Genomic DNA, 25,029 nt, shown 5'->3' on the forward strand with positions numbered 1-25,029 from the left:
ATATGCACTGTGGGGTTTGAAGACATAACCAGTTACAACTACTTACAATCCGTATTTGCAGTATCTACTTGCCACTTCTCTTCTGTATTTGCATTGTGTGTAAAATTAATTTTTCAATCTAACATATTTTTTCATCATTTAGTGATTTTATAAAATAAACAAATTATTACCATGTTATTACTTAAAAGCCAAAGTCCAGAGTATTGGAAAAAGAGGTTTTGGTCACTTCCTTCTGTCTCTGCTCTTAGTTTTTTTCTTTTAAATTAAATGAAAACTTTTAATTTTGGCTATGAATTTGCCACTACATCACTTGGAAAACCCCATGATTTGCCAAACATGCTATAAGACTGTACATTTCAAGTACAGTTTACTGGAAGAATATAGCAGTTGATGATTGAACATTTCAACACCTTAAAATAAGGTGTTATCTTTTTGCAACATATTCTTGAGGGTTTAAGTATTTATGCCACTTAGCACCAGTGATGTCAAATTTAAGGGCTGAAGAAGAAATATTAGACGAGATCAAAGTTGTTCCTTCTATATTTGAGATCAAATTATTCATTAAGCTGTTGAGCTTTTAAAAGATCACTGCTTTATTTCCAACACCCCCCTGAAAATCCCCAAAATAACAAAGGTAGGCTTTTTTGCATAATCATTATATTACATTCTCACACATATGTATGATTCATAAATATGATTCACTTGTGTGTGCATATATACACACACACACACACATAAGAATTTTGCTGCAAGCATGTAAAGCCTAAGTACATAACGGCTTGAAAACTGGAAAATTTTACAAGACTATAAATTTTTAGCTTATAGACAGCTGTATTTAATTTGCTGCCTCTGAGCAAAGCCCCCTCCTCTCTCTAAATCTCATAGTTAAAAAGACAGTTCAGTCATTGTTGCACACCATTTCTTTATCAACGTCTTTTAATTAAGTACTCAAACACAGCAAACAAATACAATAAAGAAAAATCCAATCCTTCATGGTTTGCATCTATCACAAATCTAATATCTGCAAATACAACTGGCTACATCTCGATGCCGAATAACATTACTGAAAGTTGAACCATTCATTCACTGGTCTCTATCACTGTGTTTCACTCAGAGCTAAGATCAGACTGTAGTTGTACACTTCATACACAACTTTCAACTCATTCCTCTCAGAAGAGCCTCTTCTAACAGAAACTGAGGACACTAGGATTCTCCTGTAAACCAGTAAGAAATACGATGCAATGACGGGTTAAGTCTAAAAACTGCTTGCTATTCTCAATTTAAGTGAACGACAAATTTAGCTTTTGATTTTTTCACTCTATAAATTTGGTTATTTGGTTGAAAATTAGAGCTTTTATTTGTATATCAATCAACTGCAGCAAGAATTCAGTTAAAGAGAACTTCCCTTAGGCTACATGAGAAAAACATACAATATTATTTTTTTCTTAAAATGGAAGTTCACACTCCACATACATTTTCTTTCCAGGAACTGCTAATAAGAAGCAAAGACAGAGGCTTAAGCTACTTCCATTCAATAGAGTTCTCTGTCAGTGTTGGGGTTTTCCCCCCTATCCTACAATGAGATGCTTAGTTTGGTCTAGTTAACCATCTTGTGATTTGCTTTTCATATATTCCAAATGAATACTTTAAACATTTATCCTTTCAAATATTTTAGAAATCACTATCAAACCCACTGCATTAGTGCAAAACTAAAATTCCCTAAATAGTAATATTTAATGAACCATCTTTTAAACTGAAACAAGCCAGTTTTTCCATATAACCACCCTGTAGATTAACTAGACAAATTCTGTACTTGTAAAAATGCCTAAGTCCAAAAGAAGATTTTTAGTTTTATGTTTCTGTTGGTAGTTGTTTTTTACTATTTTTTTATATTTGAATGGAACTCACAATTGTTAACAATAGCTGTTTTTAGCAACAACACAAGCTGGTTTGCAATTAACCAGAATGCAGCAGCAGGACCTATAAATGATTCCCATTTCCAAAATCCTCTGCAAACAAAACAGGATCTGCCTGTCACACTACTGGCACTACAAAAGCACTTGGAAGTCTTGTATCTGTAAGCATTACAACTCCATCTATTCTTGGGAACTTTAGAACAAATTGTTAAATGGCTGGTGTACCTTAGCAGTGGGAAAAAGGGCAGACAAGCTCTAGTGTTTTCCTAACACACCCTAAGGTTTTTACCTACTCTTGCATGTTTGGTAGCTCTGTCAGGAAAACCTGAACAAAAGAAAAACCAAACAAACCGGATGATCAGTTGAGCATTGCTCTTACAAAGCCTTTTACCAGAGCTACCACAAGAGTCTGAAATGGAGCATGAAGGCAGCATTGCAACAGCAGGTCCACAGCTACTGTACTGAAGCCAGCGTTTTCTGAGACTCCCTGGTTTTGGTTGTAGCCACTGGAAATTCTTGAGGCAGACAGAGGTTTAAAGGAGATGGTATTCTGGACAGAGGAGGATGTTACTTTCTTAAAGTCAGTACTGAGGATCAGTAAGACTGTTTTAATAAAGGACTGCCTTACTTTTAAATAAGTAAGGAAACAGATCTCTCTAACAAGTGAGTGCCTCAGGTAGGAGATAAGAGTATGGTATTCTAACATGATTAAAGGGAATTATAAATTGGAATAAAGGAGAAAGAGGAAAAAAAGGTTATCTACACTGTTTTTTTCCTCTAGCAGTGAAGACTTACTGAGGAGTATAGCATGTGTCTGAGTGCTATACCCAGTAAACCTGAAACAAAGCAATTTTAAGATAGCATAATAAATATGATGTGTGAAGTTTCATTCTAAAAATATAATCAAATCAAGATTATTCTTATACCAAAATCAAAATCTAAAGTGGGGTGAATTAAGCAGCCTAAGAAATCATTAGGGGCAAAATCAAAAGTTTATAAACCACAAGTGAACAGGAAAGATATGATGAAAATATGTGTTTATATCAGTGCAATGCTCTTGGGTCCAACTGGATGACCATAAGCTGGATGACCAAACTGTTGTGCAAGTGCAGGAGGCACATCATGGGCCAAGATGGGCTGGGACTTTCAGCTCAACAACTAAGGAATAAATCTGCTTTTGGTGGCTGGGGAAGGAGCACAATTGTAATTTAATCACCTTTTTTTTTGTAAAAAATAAACTGCTTTGATAATTTGAGTTATTTCTTACATTTAATATCAAGACCATAAAGATAACGTGTTATTGCATTTGTCCTTTATTCCACTAGCCAAGAAAAAGAGAATGAGTACTTAGAATTTTCTGCCAAAATACTCTTCCCAGAGAAAAAGGGAAGAGATGTTGGGGAGAGTGGGGAAGCAACCATCTTGTTGCTTTTACATATATTTTAACCTAGCTTCAACATTATGCAAATCATCTCTCTCCAAATTCATATTAAACATTGCCATTCTTCTACCTGTACTGCATTTTGCCCATTTCTATTTTAATATAGTACTGAAAAACAAAAGTGATTTCAGAAACATTGCATAAAGCGATGGTATTGTAATTGCAAATTCTTTTTTAGTACTATACAGCTATTACCATTACCATCAAGAAACCTGAATCTGCAAGTGGAATTATAAACTGAACCATAAGAGAAACGGACTTTTTCGGCTTTGGTAAAGATATTTAGAATTCTAATTTCTCTCAAAGATGGAAAGCAGATTTGAAGAAAAGGACCTTGAGTTTCATATGGACACCAAGCTTAACACAAGCCAAAACATGCCCTTGGGACAAAATAGACCAACAATTTCGCCAGCTGGTCGCAGAGGCCAATCCTCTATCTCTACTCAGCCCTACTGAGGCCACATCTGCAGAACTTTGTTCAGGTTTGGGCTTTCTAGTACACAAGAAATGTAGAACTACTGGAGGGGGTCCAGCAGAGTGCAACAAAAATGATTAAGAGACTGAAGCATCCATCATATGAGGGAAGGCTGAGAGAGGTGGGACTGCTTAGCTGAAAGAAGACTTGTGGGTATTTTCTTAGTGTACACAAATAGCTCATGGGAGGCTGCAAAGAGGATAGACCAAGGCTCTTCTCAGTGGTGCCCAGTGAGAGCACCAGAGACAACAGACACAAACTGAAACACAGGAAGTTCCATTTGAACATCAGCAACCACTTCACTCTGAGTGCACCTCTGTACTGACACAGGCTATCCAGAGATATTGTGGAGTCTCCATCCTTGGAGAGTTCCAAAATCCATCTGGACACAGTCCTGGGTAAGCTGATTTAGGTGACCCTTCTTCCTTGAGCAGCAGGGAAGATGACAACCAGAGATGCCCTCCAAGCTCAATTATTCTTTCTTTTCTTTAATATCATATTTCAAAGCATAGCAATTTCAATAAAATACAACTTCATAAATATAATCCATAAATATATGGGTTAATTTAGAAGAATTCATGATACTTTGAAGCAAGAGTTGTCACTGTGCGAACTGCTATTTAAACACTTCTGAAAAGGCTAAGGGAAAAAAAAAAAGGCATTCTGAAAAATCATGACACACTCTGCTATGAAATTACACTATCTTTGCTGGCACCCATGTAACAGCCCCAGGCTGGTCTCCAAATGTGAAATGGATCAAGGCTCTTTACCTTTGACTGGCATTTTACACACATACTTTACTCCCTCCAGCTTCTGGTGCAATATACTTTTGTGTCTGTAGCCTTACCAAAAGAACATACCTGAACCACACTTGGCTTTTTATGGTTCTTATTATCCAAAGAACTTAGCAGAAGACTTTGTGATTCCCAGCTAGAGAAGTGTGCATGAGTACATACATATCCACATACCAAAAGGTACTGTCAGACCACTGAGCTAAAGTCTGTTTTACTTGCAGATACCATTTTTTGAGTATTGACTCAATATAGAAAGAAAAATAATGTCACCGATACCAGATGACCTTATCGGTACACTGCTGATGTTAAACCCTCCGTTACTAAAGGTCTAGAGAATGAGTGCCACTGGCACAAAATATTAATGACTTACCTAAAACAGGAGATGCAAATGTAGCACAAGTGCTAAAGGAAAGATTGTTTAAATCAAGAAAATGTTTGACAGCATATGTTCTTATTTTTTAATGAAGAGGATATTGCCTTAATAAGAGCCACTAAATGAGGCTTTGCTTAACATGTCTGTTACCTTTCTCCTCTCAAAATTATATCAACAAATCAGAATATACACCAAACTCCTACAAGACTTGTCAGATTTTCTCCTTTATAAAGAGGCAAGAGGTATTCCTCACAATAAACAGCAAATGTACATGGCTACTATGCCTAGGAAGTTTATTTCTGTGAGGAGTTTAGCAAGGAAAGACAGGGATTTCTCAAAGGAACTACAGACAAATGCTGTTACATTTAGGATATTGGTAACCACACTGATTTACTGAAGAGCTTTGGATTTTGTCAAAAAACCTGAATGGAACATTTCTGCTCAAATAACAAACCCCAAAAAACTAATAAAACAAAATGACAAGAAGAAAATCTATTTATAGACACCTGAGCTACCAAGCAAACTAGCTTGAACCCAATATGGCAAAAGGAAAAAGCTACATGGGAAACAGTTTTATGTAAGGAAAGGATAACTGGTATCCTGAAAGAGCCAAAAATACATGATTACAATTATTATTTAGGAGAAGCTCGTAAAACAGCACACATGTGCTGTATGTATGTATAAATGTGTTAACAGCACACATACAATTCAAAAGGGAAAATGAGACACAAATGAACAAGTGTCAAAATACTATATTGCTATCATGAACTGTTCTCTTGGACATAATATAGAATAATTAAAAAAATAAAGTAGGAATGGGGTTATAGTGCTCCCATTTGAATACAGACAATTTAAGAATTATGTCCATTTAAAGTAATCAATGCTGCAAGAATGGCTGCAGCTGTAAGCTCTTTTGCAAAGAACAAGAATACCTGAAGAAGGGAGAAGCTGTTAAGATTTGAAACCCATCAAAATTACATATAAAGTATGTATTTGACATTTGTATGAAAAAACATTTTAGCCCTGTTCCCCAGCATTTTCTCTTCTTTGATAATTGTAGCTAGTTTCTATTACTTCTGTATGTCATCCATGAAGGTTGGTTAAATGAAGTAGTATTTTATCACACTAAAGATCACAACACCTACTTGGATTCTACTCGTTCTCAAGAAACTGCCTCCTGAAGACCTAGGTTTTCATAACAGAAAGAGTTCTGTAACACCATCTGGTCAAGGCATAATACTTAGAAAATGGCATCTAAGATAAAATGCATAATCAAATAAAAAACCCAAACAAACTTATTTTTCTTTCTACCCTTCCCCACAAAAATTAGAAAGAATCAAGGTAGCATTCAAAGATGGCTCTAGAGGTTATGGACACATGTAGCAGAACTAAATAAATAGTATCTAATATGTTATTTCCCTTTGTAGTGGTTTATGAGATAAGCTGGACATGGAAGATGCTTTTTGACCATTTCTACAGCTGCCTGTTCACAACAGAGGACTGTTGGTACCAAGGACTTCTGGATTAAATTCCATCCAGTTTTAGGCAGCTGGGTAACATAATTCGAGTGGTCAGATCCTGGTACGCATGTACCCTCCAAGTTTAATGAGTTTTCTTCCAGAAAATCCTAAATTTGTCTCATTTTTAAATGCTGACAGCCATAACTCCAGAAACATCCATGCTCTATTCTATCTAGCCTGTCTTCCCTTCTCTCCATATATTCTCATAGTTATTACTTCTTCCTTACCTCAGAATTTCTGAAGATCTACAGGAATCTCTTAATTCCATTTATAGTACAGAACTGTCTGTACCCTCTTCTAATTCTGTGAAATTATTACTTGTTTCTTATCAAGCTATTGGGTACTGATGCCATGTATTAATTCTGATTTGCTTACCATGGAAACATGCAGAGAAAGATGGAAGAGCCCACAAACGAAACAAGAGAAAAAGGTTTTGTTTGGGTGTTTTTAGTGAGAAAAGTTACCACTTCCTTCCAACCTTACAAAAACAAAGAAAAATCTAAAGAAATAATGGAACACAAGCTTTTCATTTTCTTGAGCTCCTTAGCAAAACAAGCATAAGTCTGCAGCCTAAGGCAGATTCCACTGAAACTAAGACAACTTGACACTTCCAGTAAATTTCATCAGACAACACCACCCAGTCTAGATTTTTTTTTTTTTTAAGTGAAGCTTGCAAATTTAGTTGTGCTTTTCATTTTCCTGGGAATACTACAGTTTAGTACAACAATTTATGGAAATATTTTAGGTAATATTTGTATCTGAACAGGTGAGAATTCTCTCTTCTCTCACAGCCATTGTCCTCCAGTCTTACATGCTCACAGAGTCCAAGTATGAATTATGCAAGTGCAATTAGATCACTCTCATTGTCGAAGCTCATCATCTAGCCACTGAGGTGATGGATTTCAGGACTGGAAACCCTGTTAACACATGTGAATACATTAATCAACAAGCCATTTTGTCATAAAGTTCTAGACCACTAAAATAAGATGAAGGTAACTACCACATTCCTTATAAACAATTTTAGCTACACTAAGGTACAACAGACCGTACTATTATTTTCAAACAGACTATATTATTTTCAAACAAGCACCTGTGTACTTTTTATTCCACTGCTTGCTGTATTTAGGAATAGCACTCTACAAATGCTCAGATAGTTATTATTTTCCTCCACCTAAGAACTTATATAGCAAAAATAAAGGACAAAGCTGTTATCTTTCTCAAACAGGTCAGAAAACATAATCACAGATTTTTTTGTATTTACTCTGCCTGAATTTCTGTTAGGTCATCCTGGACTACAGACCCTTTGGGCCAGAGAACATCTGTAATGAGCATAAGCCAATGAAGATCAGAGTTGTCTGTTGATGTACAGAGCTTAGAGGGTGAGCTGCTACATACTCTTGAACTTTTGGCAGTGCATTATGGAAGAAAAGAAATTATCAGACCTACCTGAGCTTGCTCATCTAAAATGACACTTGATATTAGGTAGGCAAGCACAAAATCTAAATTTTATTCTTATAACATTAAAAGAAATTTCTAAACAGTACAGGTCATTTCTGGCATGCATTTCCCACTCAGCCTGCACAGAAAAGGAACGGAACCTGGAACCAAATAAAGCATATCCACACTTAAAAAATACTCAAAAATACTCAAAAAATACTCAGCCTTGCTGAGATGTGAGATTGCTAATGAATGTTATATACAAAAAACATTCATATGTTTAAACCCAGGTGAATTGAAGCTGTAGCATCATTCATTGCTACTGTTAAATCTAAGCTTGTCTTAATGTTTACATTGACATGGCTTTTCAAGGACTTTAACCACATGATATGAAAGGGATCTTGCAAAGTAAATTATATTCTAAGAAAATCCCTAATGCTAAAATTCTACTTTTATCATAATAAAAAACCAGTAAACATCCAAAAGGACGTTTTGAGCATATAGAAATGGACAAATCATTAATGTCTGCACTAACAAAACAGAAAGATTACAAACTGCAAAATGCTGAACAACACCAAAGCCAAACTAAAAAATGAAAGTCCGAATAAACCTTAAAAAAGAAGCTTGTGAACTTACAGAACTTTTTTATAGGTGGTTCACTGACCAAAAAAAGAAGTTACCATTCCCTTGCTACATAGCACCGCATTTCATGGCTTGAATCAGTCTTTTCTGTAGTTTTAACAAACCATGACTATTTCAGAGACAGGAAGTAAATGGAAATAAACAAGTGAAAAACAAATGCAAATATTTCTTTGACAATAGTCCATCAAACCAGGAAAAAAAAAGTATTAGTAACAAAGGGTTTCAATGGTATGTCCTTTATATTTGTCATGCATCAGCATAAATAATGTAACTTACATAGCCATTATATAGTTGTATTATTATGTTTGATAATCTCAGTAATAATTAGCAGCCTAACCAGCAGTCTAAGCATAGAAATAGCTGACCCTAAGGTTAGAACATAGGATTTTTAACAGCACATCACAAAAAAGTGTAACTAAGCCTTGGTTTTACTACATTCCCCATTCCAACTACTGCTAAAGTATTACTCTTCAGAAGTTTCTACAAAAAGATGTAAGTAATGAATACATGGGTCATGTATGAACATAACACAGAGATAAGCAATAATAAAGCACTGCAAGGCCTCTGAGTTCAAAATGAAGATTATTTAAGTTCCGTTATTTGCTGTTTTTCCAGAAGAAAAGTTTAGAAACTTCTAAGCAATGACACAGAAAAAGAATAAGGAATACACATGCATCCCCCTTCCTCACAAAAGATGCAATAAACCAAAATAAGAACAAATTCACACTTTATAAATGATAGTCATGAGAACTCCTGCAGTAATCACTAAATCTCTGTCTATTCAACTTAAAAGGGATCCACCAGATACATTTTCCTTGTTTTGGCAACAACACAACCCTGTACAAAGGGTTACAACAGAGATGATGAGATAATGAAATAATTTAGTGTTATAATTACATCTCCTTGTTTCCTTTTTGGACTTTTAAAACCATTAATACCATTAGAAGGGTAATGGCCTTAAACTGATGAAGGATAGGCTTAGATAGTAGAGAGAAGTTCTTTACTGTGTGTGGTAAAGCACTGGAACAGGTTTCTAACAAAAGTGGTGAATTCTCCATTTCTGGAAGTGTTCAAGGGTGTCTTGGATGGGGCTTTGAGCAACCTGTTCTAGTGGAAGAAGCCCCTGCCCAAATCTTTCACTAGACAACCTCTGGGCTCCCTTTGAATATAAATTATTCTATAATAAATTATTATTTAGGATGGAACTTCACCCTAAGGAGGGAATTCTAAAAAAGGTGATGGAGACAGCTAGGTGAAACTGCACAAAATATATGATTAGAGTACCAAGAAAGCAAGTGCAACATTGCGCAATGCAAGCTCTAAACAGTTCTTAGACAGCAGAATCCAAGCAAGGAGTGTAATAGCCTTTCAGCTGCAGTCAATCTATGAGACAAAAATGTCACATAGGAGCAGCTAAGCAATTTTGGATTTTTTTTTGGGTGCAGTTCTGACATCAATGTTGCATAGCTTACTAGACAAAGCTGACTGCTATCCACTGTAAATATGTTTTAAGTAGCATTTTCCCCTTTTATTATACAAAATAATGTGTAATAGTTTATAAAATATAGGCTAAAGTACAAAACTAAAAAACCTTTCTAAAATAATGAGCTATAAATGAAGCCATTCCAAAAATATTTGTGTCTTTGTACTTAACAGTACTGGAAATCAATCATAGCTGCATAATTGAAGAAATACAACCAGAAAATTAAGTACCTCTGCTTAAAGAGACAGAAGACATTATATATTCAATAAAAATAAGGAGAAATTAAAATGGTAGAATGGATAAATAGGTGTAGATAGAGAAGATCAAACTCAATTTGGCTCTTTTGTTAGCACCTATGTGTTTTGTTACAGATCTTTACTCTTACTGCAGCAACAGAAGGACCTTCTATATTTATACTCAAAACAGTGAGGATTACAAATAATTTTCCTTTATTATATGTAACAATGAATTTTGAGTACTTTTATCTGCAAGGATACTGCCCAAGTAATTCAAATAAGGCAGGAGAAGTCATTAACTGTTTTATTAGCTGAAGAAAAGCAATCAGCATTTTATTATGCATACTGAAAAGCAAAGTCAAAAGACCAACAGCATAATACAAGCAACTGCTTTGGTGGTGTTAACGACCTCTAAATTTTGAGCTAAAATGTTCACTGTTTAGGAATTTAAGCCTCAAATATCAGCTGCATCACATATGTTCATCTGACAGAATTCTGTACATTTTGCTCAAAACCTAACATTGGGAATGCACTTATCACATATGAGCTTTACATACAGGATGTAAAATACTGTTTTTGAGGGCTCTGCTTCTTAAACTTTGTTGCTCAAATATCAAGAAATTAAATTGATTTGGAAGAGAATAAAGAATCTTCTCTAGTGATGCAGCAATTCCTAGACAGATTCATTTACCTGTAAGTTCAATAATATTGGGTGGAATAGATAAAAGACTCTTTTAGTCAGTAAATTCTTAGAAATAGTAATACTTACAGCGAGAAGCGATTCTGTGAGTAGAAGAATTTTAGAACTGTCACTGGACTTTTAGATACCTTATGCAGTGAAATCCTTGTAGCTCATCCTTGTTTTCTTCACCCCTGTGTTGACTGGAATGTGTTGTGTGCGCAGAACTCAATACAACCATCTGTATGAGGCATTTTCACAGATGACTGAGTAAACACCTAATATTGCCTATACTACATAAAAAGATGATAAAAAATCAAACAAAAAAAATGTTGGCAGAGCTGTTTCTTTAGGAAGCACACACACACACACAAAAAAAGGCCAAAAAAAAAAAAAAAGCCTAAGTATTATTTAAAGGGAAGAAGAGGGAACTAAAATGCCAGAAACTCAAGTAACCGAAGTGAAGTAATAGATGATTAAAAAGCCAGTGACATTAGATGATCGGGCAGAAAAATATGGTTTGCATACATTGTCTGCTGTTAAGTAAAGAAAAAGAAGGAGAGGGGGGGAAAAAAAGGAGGTGAGGGAAAAAAAAAAAGGAGGAGAGAAAGGAGGAGAGAAAAAGGAGAAAAAAATAAAATAAGTGATGCAGAAGAAGTAGGAAAGAGAAAGGAAACAGTATCTTCTTCTCCCAAATGAGAAGCAGACACGTGGAAAAACTAGGTGCCCTTCATCAGTGACAAGCATAACTACAATGCACATCATTGTTTGACATGCAGTTGTTATGCTATGGCTTTCTATAACACACAGATTTTTTTTTTCCTGCATTAAAAGGGCAGTATAAAATCTTGCAGCCAAATTTAAGTTAGGAAAAAATTGGTTAGACTGGTTCAAATTAAAAATCCAGAGTAAGATAGAAATTTTTCATTTTAAACTTTATATTCATTAAGTAATTTCCAGCAAATACAAGTTATTGTATCAAAATCTATATGATATTAACAGTTTTAACAGGTGGAAAACTGGTAAGCATCATAAAGAAGTAAGTGGAAAGAATGGTTTTAAGAAGCATTTCCAATGAGTAAGCAGAGATAGCTGAAAATGCAGAGCAATTAGATTTCTTTTGATCTTTCCTGAAACTACTCTCTGCAGCATGATCTCAGGAGGTCCTTTAACAGAGACTTGTGAGAGAACACAAAGCTACTGACAGTTGTACACTATCTCCTGCTCATAAATCCAAGGTAACTTGCATATCTACACTACAATTACTGTTCTAAGCACTTTAAAGTTATGTGATCTGGCACTGTTGCCAGAAGCACTCTCCATCCTTCTCTTGCCCTGATCATTTATTTCTATACGCACTTTCTCCAGTGCTTCTGCAGCTTTGCAGTGATCAACATTGGGAAAGCTGATGTGAATCAAGAATAATCCAGAAGAAAGAGCAACTTCAATCCAGAACAATTATCCAACTTTGATCAGTAAATGACAGCCCAGTTGGAGCTTGTCTGCTTATCTACACTACATATGTATTTTGAGAGTAGGACACAACTAAGAATATGAACATCCAGGATTTAAGTTACAAAGTTTTGCACAGTTAACCTTTTTCTGTAGCATAAACATAAAGAGAAAATCTAATTATCAAGTTTTTTGGCTTAATATGTGAGGAACTTTGAGGACCAAACATGCAGAAAAAAAAGTTCTTCCTCCCAAGGAACATATATTTTCTTTCTCTGAATTCTTACTGTAAGTGGTTTTGGCCCTCCTTGTGTTTGTTAAGCCCAGTTTACATGCTAACAAAGAAAACCATTTCCTTTATGTAATGATTGAATACAAAAAAGGAAAGCACTCTTGATCCAGAAGGTGCAAAGGGATTAACTCTGGTAGTGTAGAAAATAGGTATTCTGAACATTAAAAAGTTCATCCCTTAACGTAGTGAGAGAAACAGCAATTTTCAAGAACTACAATTTAAAATATATCACAAGGAGAGGATCAATTATAAGCACATATAACCTTGCATGTAGCTTTAAATCTGTCTATCATTACTCCATGCAAAACCTAATATTTTCAGTGCAGATATAAAAGAAATAAGTACTACCTTTCTACACATTAAAACATTGATACAGAATATATGGCCAAACTTTTATACTAATAAGGCAAGAATTTTACAATAAATTAGCACCAAAGATAGTAGTCATACTGGATTAATTTAGAAGTCTGCATGCAAGCTACTATAAGTCTCAGGAAGGGTTAGAAATATTCAGTCTGGATCTTTTCACTGGAAAGGAATTGTAGCCGCCTCTGTTTGGAAGAAGTTTAATATACAGCAAACAAATGTTATTTGCCTGAAGTGATTCATCACCTCATCTTCATTGATGCATAGTCACCAATACTCAAGGAAATATCACCCAGAAAAGGTTTTACAATAGAAAAGTAGCCTTTAAAAATAACCTAGAAAAATTCAGGCAACTGAACCTTTTCTGCTACAAAACATTTATTCACAATAAAGAAAAACAAAAACTGATGAAGTGGCCATGCTGCTAACTAACTACTTTTTAAGGAGATACTTTAAATTGAGATTAGTCAATTTATTGGTAAAACACATTTTCCAACCACAGTACTACTGGCATCATGAACACTTGCCTGTAAAAATTTTTTCCCCCCTCTTGCTCGTGCTTCTACATTATTATGCCAAGCACATAAGGGAGAGGAAATACAAATCTCCTCTTTACAAAAGAGGAAGAAGGAGAAAAAAAAAAAAGCCCCAAACAAGAAAACTCAACAAGTTTTGCAGCTATTCATCCTTTAATAAGGATCATTATTTATAAAAAGTCATTCAGCATTTGCTGAGAATGCAAGGAAATAATACAAAATCCATGGATTTGAAACTTTAACATTGGGTTCCAGTAAACTGGCACTCAAAAGAAAAGACTGCACTTGTGTAAGCATTTTGACACAGACAGACGATGCATCTCCAGGAGACAAATGAAAGGGTGATGCTCTGTTGAACAGCTATGTGACAGGAGTACTATGCATAGCACATAAATGCTACGTAGAGCTCTCATTTTTTGAATTCCTTATTAATTGCAAGATGTTATTCATAGGAGATGTCTGAGCAGCCAAAAATTCAGAGCTCTATTAGTGATTCAGCATCTGTAGGTCTGCAGCAAAAATTATTTGCTTTTATGGGATAATGGGGAATCAGCTGAACCTCTGCACCTAAATCCAGCCTGAATTCCTACCCCTCTCTTCTCCAGTCTTGGGGTACAATTCTCCTACCTCCTTTTTGTTAACTTATATCAGTATACAACTGTAAAGAGAACTAGTTGTGCAACCGAAACAGAAAACCCATCCTCCCCAAAAGATTGTTCTGATGGATCAGTGCCCCAACTTACCTTCAGTCATGTGGCCCTTATGTCTAGGGCCAAAGCTGCCTTTCATTGGCAGCTCAAAACTATATTTTATCATTAGTAATGCAGGTTTGCATAGGTTTTTAAAGACTTATCTAAAATAGTCATTTTGGGGGACACATGTATGTATAAAATAATTTTTTTATCCACAGGAAAGCCATAAAAGTTTCTCTGTTGTCTACACAATTTTTTAAATTCTACATTGACTACCTGTTTACTACTTGTTTATACTACTTTAATTCAGAAAAGCAGTAAAAATTTAAATCAGACTGAAACTGATAATCAATATCCTAGCCATTTGTCTAACATAAAAATCCATTTGTTCCTCCTGTACACTCTGGGAACAAATAATATCATCCCTTTGCTTTAAGGGACCCAGAAAACCAAGAAAAAATTTCTGTTGCATTTGGCATATTTCAATCACTTTTGATGTAATTATACACATACTTCCTAGGTGTTAATCCTAGGAAAGTCTCATTCAGCCAGGATACTGCTACAGCATGTTTTCTAGATAAAGCCAGTAGTGCATACATTCAGTTGAATGTAGAGTTTGAAAAAAATGGAAGTTAAAAACAAAAAAAAAAAAATCAAGCCATGATTAATGTCACCCACCTAGAGGCTAAGAAGACCACAGCCTTGCTTCAGATATGAAATAAAAACACTTTTATGATTTTAAATTGAAATTATCCCTTTAAGTCTATTTATGCATTTACTCATATTCCAGCTTTCTCAGCAGCATACACACAGTTAAAACCTGATGCTTATTAGAATAGACTTCTGGTGGGAAGTGCTAAGAATTCACCCCACTGCCTACCAATCTATCCAGAAATCTGTTCTCACTCCTACTTCCTCCTGTCTGTTCCTTTCTGAAACAGCAGAAGGGGGGTTGGGAGTTTGCCTTTCCTCTACTGGATCACAGTTGTGTACATGAACTGTACCAGACCATATGGCAATCTCTCTCAATTCCTAAGTGGCAAAACAAGCTTCCTACCAAGCCAATCTGAAGAGAAGCAGGTAGAGCCTACAGATACCAGTGTCCACATGCCTATGCTGACAGAGACCAGTACTACATCTATGCCTAATGTAACAAGTAGGAAGTACAAAAAAATGTTACTCGAGGACAAGAACAGCCCTATCCATACTGACAGAAGCATGCTCCAGCCTCTATCTAGCTGCCGACATGCACCTTCAAGTGGTCCAGAGAAAAACCAAAGACTCGGATGTATTGTTTAGCACACAGGAAGGCTTTGACAAAAAGAAAATTACTGCACTGAAGATAAAACAGTGCCTGTTTGATAAGCAATGCATGCAGAGGAGAAACCTACTGCTGGAGAGTGAGACTAGAGAGAAAGGTTAGAATCTGAAACCTCCATGGCTGCCTGGAAGCTGCCAGACAAAACCAGGCCAACCAGAACATAGTGAAGACGGATTTTCCTTTCACAAAGGGAAGGCATTAAAGTTTTATTGAACACCAAACTGGAAAAATCCAGTAGGAAAACCACTCCAAGACACAGCACCTGAGGAGATATTCCACTACTCTCAGTGAGGAGCTGAGAGGATTCCCAAAAGGGCCCAGCCTTTACATCCATGAAACCTGTGCTTAACTCTGGTAAAAATAGAATTTTCTGATCAAATACACTGAAATAGGATCTTGCTCATGTTCTTTTCCAGGAAGTTACTAATTATTTTTACAGATATTTTATTTCCAATCTAATAAATTAATAATTGCATTTTACAACAGCTTTTAGCTGAGCAATCAAGTTTTTGTATAAAATAGTACAACATTTTGTCAACATTTTTACAATAGGCTTTACAGTATGCAACATACATACCATGCAACAAGTGACTTGACAGAAAATAGTTCCCTCAGCCAGAGCTACGTAATTTTTACATTTTAGTTTAATTTAACTAGAACACAGTCATCTAATTTTACGCTTTAACTTTTCTGCTCACTGCTATGTTCTTAAATTCTTTACTACCACATAGACAGCTTACTGAGAACAACAAGAAGAGGTTTTACTTCAGGGAATAGGGAGCAAAACTGAAGCAGCAGAAGGCATTGCCAATTACCTGCCCTAAATAAACATGAAAACCACCAGAGACAAAGAACTGTCAAATAGCTGGAGATACATCCAGGATCTGCCTATATTGAAACATTACTACAATAAGGACAAAAACTAAACCACAGCTTTCCATTGCATGATTTCTTTATCAATATCCTACACAACGTGGAAATAGACATAGGTCACAGCATAGGAATTGCACATTATTCTGCCTTTAACTCATAGGTATTAATACACCTCTAACCTTACAACCAAGGATCTATGACATTTGATACACTAATACCGGAAGTGTTATTGTAAAAAAACCATTCAATCTTCATGTTAAGGTTAAATATTCATCCCTCTCAATTTAAGAGATTGTACATTTCTCTCTGTCCAGATTACATTAAAAAAAAAAAGTACATAATAAAAGAAATAGGATTGTAACAAAATCACCAAGCACCACACTAAGAAGAAGCCTGACCACATATGTATTTCCCTCAGAGAGGGAGCCATCCTCTATTGAAACACTGCTCTAGTATGATGGAAGAGTCACACCTCCACAATACAAAAGAAAAATAGTTTTCTTTACATTGATAAACAGCTAGGAAAAGATGGCACCTTTTTATTTGCTTGGTTGTGCTTTAGGTCATAACTTCACGTTATGAAGATTAGACATACAAAAATCTTAAGGGTTCAAATGTTAAAGTAAAACAATCGAAGGATTATAATTTTCCCTCACTTAAAATTTATAATGAATATTGACTGGCAAGAGAATGTCAGAGATACCACTAGCCTATCACATTTTCAACCTTCAGAAGATAGCTGTAAAAATAAAAATCCAAATGACCCCAATGAAAAAATCACAACCCCCTCCTCCCTGCAATGCCATCTTTGATAGAAACTTAAAAATCTGTGTTTAACAGCAATGAGTTTAAACACTAGATCTTAGAAGTCTTATAGGGTAATATAGATTTGAGAAATCTCATGGAACCTCTTTAGGAATGAGATTCTCTAATTCCCACAACAATAATTTGAGAAAATTGAGTTTCAGTTAGCATCAAATATCATTATTTCTTATAAATTCTTCCCAGACAGATTAGATGTCAAATAAAATTAACCCCATAGATGTAACATGATCCTATAATAGTTTGACTAAATTACAAGTTTTAAAGTAGACAGCCATCAAAGTAAGGAGAACAGGCAATCATGAATTCAGGAAATGTACATTGCCCCATAGTCAGCTAATGGCAACTTTAATAGGATGTGATGGATTTTGCTCCATCAGGAGAAAATACTGCCTGCATTTTTGCTTCAACAACCCACGCCAGCTGACTAATGGAGTTATATTTTTGTCTCGTATGAGGATGGTTACTTGCCCATCCTCTAGCAGTTGCAGAATGAAACATTAACAACAGCTGTGGGGTGAACAGAAAAGCTGCTCTATTTGGTAGCCAAGATCCAAAGCACAGGCCTTTCCTCTCAAACAGTGGAGCTCATTTTCTGTCACAGGGTGACGAAAAGACACAGCATAGAACAAAGCCAGTTTCAGGGCCTGAAGTAGCTAACTGAAAGTATTTTTAAGAAGTAATACATCTTCTGGGGGAAAAAAAAGTAAAGGATTCACAGAAATTAAAAATAGGCTACTTGGATAGATAAGAGCCCTTGGGAGCGTAGAAGCTGTTGCTGAAAAAGAAATACCAGTGGATCCAGACAGGTTTTTTTAAACAACTCTTATCAAATTCTATTAAATATAAAACTCTTTAGCTCAGCATAAGAACAATCCTAATCATAGCAGACCAATCCCAAACACTCCTGCCACACTACTGAATAATCAGCATATGTCTGGAACTAGAAACATCTTTTTATGCAAACACTTGGGCTTCAGTCCTGCAAAAATTTAAATATATCACTCCAAGTAGACCTACAGATCTCTGTGGAAGTCTGTAGAGTTTATCACACACATAAAAGTTAACACATATTTATAAGTCTTGCAAGATAATTGCTTTTGGCAGAATATAAATAACATTGCTCTAATGTGTTTCAGCATCATGGTCTCCTGCTTTAAGAGCCAGACATTCTGGTGAAGCCTGTCATTCTTCATATAAAGAGTGGCAGCTGTATAGCCCACAGAACCATTTAAACTTCTCTTTGCATTTTCTTTAAAGTTTCAGAATAGTGTTTGGGCATTCTTTTAAAGTAGTAAGAAAGCTAACAAGTGAAGCTGATAAAAATTGCCTAAAAATGCTTTCTGACTAGTGCCATGGATACCACTAGTAGGACTGGAATCAATTCTTAGACAAACTATCTATAGCTTCCAACACTGCCAAACAGAACATGAATTAGGCTGTGGAGTTTACTAGGTATTTTTCCAGAACTCAATGCACTGGGCAACAGAGCAGTAATTCAAAATGAGAAGCAGTCTTAATAAAGGACTCTAATGTTCACTGTACTATATACTTCAATGAAAAACCTTAAAAATCTGCTACAACAAGTCTTCAAATAGCAAGACAGACATCTGAAATAATTTTAAAAATTTAATGCCAGCAGTTTGCCTAATTGATTTCTAGATGCATACCTAAAACTAGGCCCCAGATTTCTCTCCTTGTCAGTCTTTTTCTTTTATTTCACCATTGTCTTACTGTCTCTATTGCCTTCCATTTCAACTTCTAACAAGGATAGTCAGAAGCAAAGAAAAGTAGCTTCAGGTTCCATCAATGCCATTGAGAATTAAAAGAACGGTATATATCACCTACTGCAAGCTCCAGTCAGAACAGCAGACCTGTCTTGGCAGAAGGTCCAGCTCTAATTAGGGGAAAGGAATTACTATATTTTGCAGACACAGGTAGCTCTTACAGCTTTACTTTTGTCCTTCGATGCTCCTGCTTTTATTTTCACTTCATACTTTCATCTCTCTAATACCACCTTGGAAAAAAGATTTTACAGTTGAGGAAGTGTTACATGCAACAAAACCAGACCTGGTATAATTTAACTCTAGTTCAACAACACAAAAAATGTAATTTATAACACTCACCAGCTCTCTCAAATCCATATGAATTCACATTTGCAGTCAGTATCACCTTGGCCCAAATTTAATAGAATTTCCTTGAATTCAATTGATTTCCATTAAGCATATTTTGTTTTGTGTACAAAAATGACAGACCTACAGTTAAGTGAAACACAGGCAAATTTTGAAGTACCTAACTTTTAATCAATAAATATTTTTTTTGTGCTTCAATTGTATCTAGCGTAAAGGACAACAAACAACCAAAAACTACACAAAAAACCCAACAAAACAAACAAACAAGAAGCCCACCCGGTTTCCAAGTATTAATGAATGAACCTTGACTGAATAAAAGCAACATAGGCAATCTCTCTCCTAATTCATGAGGTCCTTGCTCAACAACAAAACCCAAGAGCACCAGCAGCTCCCAATCCCTTTCTCTGCTAAACCACCTTAAGATCAAAAAGTAGGCAGTTAACACTGACATGACTATAAATTCAATGCATTTCCTAAAAAACTGAATTGCTAAGTTCTTCCCTAGAACATTATGCCTACCATTTTCCCTCATCACCTTATTTACATGGTTCTTGTAAGACAAATGGTTTCAAGAAAAGAAATAACCATGTAATACACAAATACTGAAATACATTTAGATAAGACTAATTTCAAGTTCTACCATCAAGCATGAATGGCCAGTTACATCAAATTATTAACTCCATAAGCTGGCGTAAGAATTTCAGTTCGCTTGAACTTCTAAATAGCTGAAAAACACAACACGTCAATTAGGAACAGATAAACCACCCAAACCTAACCTTCTGCTAAGGTCCAATGAAGCCCTACCAAACAACCGCATGATAAAGTTTCCCACCAAAGAATCCAGAAAGAAATAACATATTTCAGCTCAAACCTCCCGATGAGGAAACAGATGTATTTGGAATTTAACCAAGTCCCATAACAAATGGAAAAGTCAGAGAAAGGATGTCAACAAAAATTTTTGCCAGATCCTTTATGGAAACTCATGTTTTTATGTAAAGCATCATCATCTGCAGGTAACAGTAACATTAAGAAATTAAAATAACAAAATATATTACTAAATCATTATTCATTTGTGATGCTCTTTGAATACTGTCCAGATATGAGCATCTTCAATGTCTATTGAGTTTCTCACTTTTTGACATTTTCAAAGGAACATTTCCAATCTCTCAAAAAGGAGAAACTAGCTGACCCCTCTGTAGTCTTTCAACAGTTCTGAATCATCATCTACCTTGTCACAACTTACCAACCATTTCAAACCACATATCTGTTTTACCATTAAAAAGCAAACAAGTGAGCATTTAAGTTCAGTAGATTTTAAATATATCTACTCCCACTCTCTCTCATTAACTGATTTCAACTGTAAATTTGCTTTAGTTGCTTTAAGAGGGGACTATTAACTACATAGAGACAATGTTATTTTGTGTGTCAAAATGACAGCACCAGTACTCTTATATTTAGTGAAACTGGATTTGTCAGTGTTGATTAAACAGAGTGCATTAATGGAATTCTCTTTTATTTCTATTTTAAATTGCTTCTGTACTTATACAACTGTATTTTATTCTGAAATACTTCACAGGCTAACAGAAAGGGTCTGAAAAAAACCCAAACAAATCTTTAAACCTATCCTGAAGAGTTAAGTATTTCAAATAATATAGGCTATCAGAAACCTTTACAACAAACCCAACAATAGCACATATTATATATATCATTACAAATCTTCATACTGCTTGGGAGAGGGGGCATTTACATACATCTCTTAAAAACACCCATAGAATTATGAAGATCTGCTCATGAGTATCCTTTTCTGCGTATTTTTACAAAGGAGCAACAACTTTGAGACCCTTCAGAGCCACAGATAAATAATTTTGTGTAATCTCAAGGAATATGATTAACACTGAATTCAACTTCACTCCTGTGGATCTTGGAACCTCACTTGGTAGCAGCCAAGACTGAGAAACTGCAGTCTAATATTGGAGTGAATAAAGCACACACACAACATTTTCCTTTGTGAAGAAAATGGTACATAATGGAGCTTGAGAGACTGAACGTTAATGAAGCTAAGTTTATTATTTGGAAAAATCAAATCTTCAAAAACAGATAGACAGAAGGAATACATAAACCTCCCTACTTGCACTGCCAGATGCTACAGCAATTTCTGATCTTACTGTCATGGAAATGAAAGGAATACAAATAGTAGCTGGCTATTTAAATTGTGAGAACTATTGATCAGAGCTTCTTGTGATCTACTGGAATATTGCATAAAGAAAAGGTTAGACCAAATATTTTCCTACTTTTTGTCCAGCATTGTTGTTGACAAAGGATAAATCCAAAAGACAAATAGGAATACATCCTGACCAAATTATTTGCTGAGTTATAGTAAGAACTCATTGCAAAGGAAAGTAAGATCACTTCTTTGGAGAACACCATTTCCCAATGTAAATAAAGCTAACGGAAGTTATATCCTACTGAAAACATGATACAACCAAAATTTTTTTTTTTTGTTAATGATAAAAGATTGAACAGCATCTTTAATTTCAACTATTAAGACTGAATTCAACAGGAATCAAATGTACTGTTATATTCTTTAGACAAAATACAGGAAGTCAAGCAGTAACTGAAAAAAATCCTCTCACCAAATATACCCTAGATCACAGACATTAATGCTGTAAATGACAGTTATGTTTCCTCCACTGTAAAATACATAGGTATAAGTGAAGAAACAAAAAATGCAGAAAGCAAGTAATTTCTCCTGTAGGATACTACAGTTTCTGCACTACCTGATTGTAATTGCCTTTAAAACAAATTGTGAAGCAATCTCAGAAAAGCTAACCAAAATCAACTCTTGCCCTTGAGAAGTGACACTTGATCCTTCCCCTTTCACCATGTGAAATACAATTAGGATCTCTCTTGCAACTTCTCTACTGAAACGATATTTTACTGAAGTACATGACAGAGATTTGGATCACCATGCTTTATTTATGATGCTAAGTTGATCCAAGCTCATACTGAAAGGAGCATGAGGATCTTTAACTAAAAGCTCTTACTTCATCCATTGAGCTTTAGTTGTGGAGCTCAAGCTCAAGCAGCATAGATTTGCCAAACAGTAGAAAAGCCAATCCTGTATCTGCCAAGAGCCACTCGGGCCTAAAACACCAGCTGAAATAACAGACTTGGTAAACTTATTTCCAGTTACTCATCAAGTCTAATCCATACGTTTTGGTTTTGTTCTGAAAAGGAACTACACATCTAACTGCAGTTCTACTTCAGAAAGATTTGTTTGCAAATATCAAAAAAGTTGAATTTTCTGTAGCAGAGAAATGACTCAACATTGATTTTCAACATTTTTGTAATGTCTTCTTTCACTGATGAAAAGAAGATGAACTTGTAGCCTGTGGGAAGCAGTCTCTTTCTACTGCAAAAGAAACACATGTTTTTATTTGGTTTATGTTTTTATTATTCCAAAGTGGTAAAAGACAAGCCTCTTGCTAGCACTGCTCAAGGGTAAAACCCTGGTATTAAGACCTGTAAAGATGCTCAATGGACCAGTGAAATATCTCCAAGAGACACTAAACAGTGGCTTACTTTCCAGAGAAGCTTTTCAGGATAACCTGTATGAGTACAATAATAGAGAAATATTCAGAAAAAATGCTTCCTAAAACTACTAAAAACAAGCTAAAATCTATGAAGATGGCAAGAAACCCACACACTTCAAAACCAATACATTCAAAACATGGAAAAGATACATCATTTTAAGCAGTAACAAAACAATCAAATGAAAAACAAACAAAAAAAACACAAAGAAACAAAATAAAATAATTAATGCAAAAAACCTATACTTGTTAAAATGTACAGCAAAGAAGGAAAGAAGGGAGAACCTGAAAAAGCTCCTCTAATTAACCATTTAATGTTATTAATTTTCCCCTAGTTAACTGCAACTTACTCCAGAACAAGGAAAATACACTCCACAAGAAATTACACTACACTAAAGTACAGCACTCTAAATTAATGGGTTCTGGAATAGCTTCCTTGAATACACCTGTTCTTCATCCAGAATTCAACTAATAGATGAAAAAGAGCTCATGTTTTCTACATTGCTTCAGGGGAATGAATGTGGACATGTTCTCCTTGTGCAGGATTTGCAACCAGCCATAGCTGAGAAATGAAAGCTCATGAATTCATGCATCATCAGCCCAGGTAGTTTGAAGAAAAACAAAATCAGGTTTGTGTCAGTGACAAACACACATTTGCCCAAGCATCTCATTTACACTATGCAGAACACCTAAAGTATATGATAGAAGATACTTAAAAGTATATGATAAGGCATGACTACTTCACCTTCTGAGACCACTTCCAAAAAGTCATATTCGCTCCTCAATCTGAAAACAGGGAAGCAGATCCCATAACAAGATCCCCTCAGCCTGCCTGCAGCCAAGAGGCTGGGGTGCAGGTATGGTCACAGACTCAGTTTTCCATGCCCCAGGCAGATGCTTAACTGATTTCTGCAAATCCTCCATTACCTAACACGGGTTGTTAACATTCACGATTCTTCTGCATCACCATAGTAACAAAGCACGTACATTTTAAGGTGCATATGGGGGCTCTTCTAGAGGATGTGTCAAGTTGAATACACCTAAGACAATATAAGGTATTTTAAGCTAGCCTGTTCAGTACAAATACAGAAAGCATCAAAGTACTGTGCTAGAGATTATCACAAGACTGTTCAAGCAGTGGTTACACATCCATTAAAAAGTTTTCTGGAGGCTGAAAGAAGTAGAAAAATGAAGCAAGATTCTGTCAAGACACTTATGGGTCTTAATGCATTAAAACAACTGCGTAATTAATAATGGCTTGATTTACACACACTAACTTCTTTGGGAACCACAAAGCACAACATAGTAAAAGATTTAATGAACACAGTTTACCTACAAGTTTCCCCACCCACCCCAACCCCCAAAAAGAGGAAAAAAATATCCAGATAGAAAACATAATTTTTTTCTTTTACTCATTAAGAAACGAAAAATCAACTGGTATTTTCATGTCAATGAGAGCAGCAAGTACCTTGCACTTACTGGCCTGAACTATAACACAATTCCTATAGGATACATGAGGGACACCACAGAAAACCCAGGCTTAATGGCACCCCTTACATTAGATAGCTGCACAGCAAATAAGCCCATACACTGTTAACAGTCTCAGTGGCACTCTGTGATTTGCCACATTGTGATGCATGTGTCTAGCATGCATGGCTTCTCATAACAGATGCTATTACTGCCTTAAAAGAACCAAACCAAAATAAAGTTCAACATAACAAATTTATTATTCCCTCAAATAAAATTATCAAAAAACTAGAGAGGTTCTGAACTGGTGGGGGAAAAAAACCCCAACACTAAAACTCCAACTTTCAGATAATGATTAAGAAAATCACATTAGCAGAAAGAATGTAAAAAATAGCATGCTACAAGTCTGGATGCAATTACAGTGATATTACCAACATTTGAAATGCTCACATAGTCGAAATCTGAAGATTAAAGACTAAAATCAGACTAA

At 35.5% G+C, this 25,029-nt stretch overlaps 1 protein-coding gene across 1 annotated transcript in view; it reads right to left on the reverse strand.

Annotated features, from left to right (window-relative positions):
• Positions 1-25,029, reverse strand: part of SPRED1 (sprouty related EVH1 domain containing 1) — a 57,292-nt gene that overhangs the window by 23,558 nt on the left and 8,705 nt on the right. The gene's annotated exons all lie outside the window — the stretch shown is intronic.

The sequence above is a fragment of the Lonchura striata genome, chromosome 5, assembly GCF_050655825.1.
Source record: "Lonchura striata isolate lonStrDom1 chromosome 5, ASM5065582v1, whole genome shotgun sequence".
In the NCBI taxonomy this organism is placed as follows: Eukaryota; Metazoa; Chordata; class Aves; order Passeriformes; family Estrildidae; genus Lonchura; species Lonchura striata.